Source organism: Sinocyclocheilus anshuiensis, unplaced genomic scaffold, assembly GCF_001515605.1.
Source record: "Sinocyclocheilus anshuiensis isolate Anshui unplaced genomic scaffold, SAMN03320099.WGS_v1.1 scaffold276, whole genome shotgun sequence".
NCBI lineage: Eukaryota > Metazoa > Chordata > Actinopteri > Cypriniformes > Cyprinidae > Sinocyclocheilus > Sinocyclocheilus anshuiensis.
Window position 1 is genome coordinate 66,270 of NW_015554080.1, and position 4,453 is coordinate 70,722.

At 34.3% G+C, this 4,453-nt stretch overlaps 1 pseudogene; it reads left to right on the forward strand.

Moving 5' to 3' along the window:
• Positions 1–4,453, forward strand: part of LOC107669030 (glutamate receptor ionotropic, kainate 2-like) — a 66,074-nt pseudogene that overhangs the window by 44,663 nt on the left and 16,958 nt on the right.

The following is a 4,453-nucleotide window of genomic DNA, read 5'->3' on the forward strand; positions in this document are numbered from 1 at the left end:
GAGGAAAGCGATATCTTTGTCGTACTATCCTTTCATCTGTTAAGGGTGATTTCCGATCACCACACTGCATCTTACAAGCTGTTGTTTAAAGTAAAAATAGCTTCCTTGTTTACAACCCTGTTTCAGTTTCTTTCAATATAAAAGTCTTTACTGCGGACTCACACATAAAACGTCTCTTGTCGCCATCTAATGGCAGAACAATGTAACTAAAAACAGACAGCTTCTCAATACCAAATACTAATATAAAATAATTGTGTGTAACCATTTATAAAAAAATATTATTTTTTGAAAAATAATATTTAATAAACAACAACAGCCATCATAAAAGTTGCTAGGCAATTCAGTCAAAAGTACAAAGGCAGCGCTCTGATATACAGCATTAAAGATATATAAAATATAACGTGATGAGATTTTGCTCTCAGCCAAAACCATTAGCTCTGGAACAAATAACAGATTAATGAGACCAAAGACTGCCTGTTAGATTTACCCCGAAACTAATTATATCTCATGTTTAACAACTATAGAGACATCAGAGCCAGCGGCAGGTTCCAGAAGATCTGGCCGAGGTCAGGCTGCTCTCAAAAAATTCAATATTTCCAAAATATAAGTAAAATTGCACCACATTACTTACAGCCAATAGTTTTGTATTTAGTGGCAAGAAACAAATCTGTAAAAACAAAATTCCGATTATCACTTTTTCCTTCCACATTGAGCTTGAAATATTGAGCTTGAGTGTAAATATAATAAAATACAATTTTCAATAAAAGCAAGAATTTATTGTGCATTAAAATGCAGTGATGTCTGAGAGCATGCGATAGGCTGATATTCTGAGGTAATTAATAAAATGTTTATTTTTCACAATTAAAAACGGTGTCAAATCTATCAAGCAATATGATTAGATTCAGTATGCTGGGAATTCTCCAGAATAGAGAGACGAATGGCAGCGTTTCCTGATCGTGTGTCTCTGTCGTCTTATGGTGATGTTCTGTTGAAGCCCTCTGGATATCCCATAATTACTTTCTCCTTCATCCTCTCTAATATCTGTCTCACTGTAATATCTCTCTCAACGTTTATGGCCACGTCTCACAGGAGTCTCCAGACTCAGCTGTATTAATTGGAAATCCTCTGAAATCAATCAGGCTCTGTTTACGGAGCAGGAACGGCTCTGAATCAAACGAACAAGTGCTGACGTAAAGCGTTTGTTAAAGCTCGGTGTCGATGTTTAATGTTACCGGCCACATGATACGCAAGAAAAGCCACGACTGTCACCTAAATTAGATTGGAATATGCACAGTGAGTGACTGTGAGGCATTCTGGGTAAGTGTTCTGGATGATATTAGTGCAATCATGTGCAGTCGCTGGGTTTCCACTCACAGTGTCTTCTTCTGCTCTATAATTGGAATATTGACATTTCAACTGCGATATTGATTAGAAAAGCCCCAATTTACCTCTAAACACACAGAAGAGACTTTACAAATCCCAGAACGCACAGAGATGTTCCTCAAGCTCTACACAAACACACACATGCGGTCGGCTTTATTTAGCATTCAATAATCAGTCACATACATTTATATACACTTGATTTGTCACATAGAAATAATGCAAAATATCCCATATTTGATATTCACTTTACGGCATAACTTTGATTTATGTAATTCAGAATTTTCTTTTTCTTATTATTTTTCTTTATTTAAAAATAAACCTTCTTTATTGGCATCTATGACTCCATGAAGAACCTTTAACATCCACTGAACCTTTTATTGCACAAAAGGTTCTTTATAGTAGAAAAAGGCTCATTAGGTTATTAAAATTAAAACTAAAATATATATTTAAAACAATCAATATTATTGCACCATGCCAGATTATTTACATTTAGTGGCAAACAATTCTACCACACAGCATTATTTAGTCAATATTTTATATTTTGTGGCAAGAAAACTAAAATATATATATATAAAATATCAATATTATTGCACCATGATACATTATTTAAATTTAGTGGCAAGAAAATATATATAGAATATAAATAAAATTTTACCACATGGCATTATTTAGTCAATATTGTATATTTAGTGGCAAGAAAACTAAAATATACAGTATATAAAATATCAATGTCATTGCACCACACCTTGTTATTTACAGACTATATTTTTATTTAGTGGCAAGAACAATAAAATATTAGTAAAATCTAAATAAAATTGCAACACACCACATTATTTACAGTCAAATATTTTTATATTGACTGGCAAGAAAATTAAATGTATATAAAATACAAATATTATTGCAACATGCCACATTACAGTCAATATTTTTATATATTTTTATATTTGGTGGCAAGAAAATTAAATATATATATAGCTCAACTATTTACCTAAATATTGGTGAATTTCACCTACATTTTTACCATATTTTTAAGAGTGCAGGAAAGATCCCAGATGTCCAATATAGTCTCAGACTTTCAGTATAAACAGATTTGATTGGGTTGCTGTAATCTGTATGCTGTAGGCGTTCAGACTGAAGCATTCAGTTCACATTCAGTACAAACACACTCACACACACACTCTCACACTCTCACACACTCACACACTCTCACACTCACACACTCACACACTCACACTCACACACTCACACTCAGTATATTAAAATAGGAATCCAATATTAGAAATTGCAATAAGATTTCCTAATATTACAGTTTTTTCTGTATTTTTGATCAAATAAATGCAGCCTTTATGAGCAGAAGAGTCTTCTTTAAAAAAACAATAAAAATCTTACTGATCCCAAACTTTTGAAGGGCAGTGTAGAGTTTTGGTGAATGTAAGTGGAGATAAAAACTTTTTGGTTACACTTTATTTTAAGGTGTCCTTATTGCAGTGTAATTATACATTTAAGTACTGAGTAATATTAATTAACTACATGAACTTACTGCATGGTTAGGGTTACTTGCAAGTACTTTATTAGGCAGGCTTGAGAAAGCCAACCTACTGATCTGCTTCTTAAGCTTTTTATTATTATTCTTCTTAGACTAAATTTCTGAACGCTACTCCTCCTAGAGCTTTCGAGCTAGAACCACCAAACTCAGCCCAGCTCTTCAGACTGATCTGACTTATGGTTTTCATAAAAATGAAGATTAAAAATCATAAAAATCCCATAGACTTACATTGACGGAATGTTCAGATGAGTCAAGACTATTCAAACTCCAACAATGTATCTATCCTAGCGACAATCAATGTAATCATGCTAGAAACATACTAACAGCATGCTAGTAGCATGTTAATCATGCTAGTAACATGCTAATCATGCTAGAAACAGGCTAGCAACTTGCTAATCATGCTAACAACATGTTAATAACATGCTAATCATGTTAAAAACATGCTAGCAACATGCTAGTTACTTGCTAATCATGCTAACGACATGTTAGTCATTTGCTAATCATGCTAACAACATGCTAGTCATTTGCTAGTCATGCTAACGACATGCTAGTCACTTGCTAATCATGCTAGCAAAACACACTAGTAACATGCTAATCATACTAGAATCAGGCTAGTCACTTGCTAATTATGCTAACAACATGCTAGTCACTTTCTAATCATGCTAATGACATGCTAGTAACTTTCTAATCATGTTAACAACATGCTAGTCACTTGCTAATCATGCTAGCAACATGTTAGAAACGTGCTAGCGACATGCTAGTAACTTGCTAATCATGGTAACAACATGCTAGTCACTTGCTAATCATGATAGCAACATGCTATAAACATGCTAGCGACATGCTAGTAACTTGCTAATCATGCTAACAACATGCTAGTCACTTGCTAATCATGATAGCAACATGCTAGAAACATGCAAACGACTTGCTAGTAACTTTGCTAATAATGCTAACGACATGCTAGTCACTTGCTAGTCATGCTATCAACATGCTAGTCATTTGCTAGTCATGCTAGCAACAAATGCTAATCATGCTTGTAACATGTTAGTCACTTGCAAGTCATGCTAGCAACATGCTAGTCACTTGCTAATCATGCTAGCAACATGCTAATCACTTACCAATCATGTTAACAACATACTAGTCACTAGCTAATCATGCTAACAACCTGCTAGCGACATGCTAGTCACTTGCTAATCATGCTAGCAACATGCTAGAAACATGCTAACGACATGCTAGTCACTTGCTAGTCATGCTAACAACATGCTAGTCACTTTGCTAATCATGTTAACAACATGATAGCGACATGCTAGTCACTTGCTAATCATGCTAACAACCGGCTAGTTACTTGCTAATCATGCTAGCAACATGCTAACGACATGCTAATAACTTTGTTAATAATGCTAACAACATGCTAGTCACTTGCTAGTCATGCTAGCAACATGCTAGTAACTTGCTAGTCATGCTAACAAAATGCTAGTCACTTGCTATTCATGCTAGCAACATGCTAGTCACTTGCTAATCATGCTA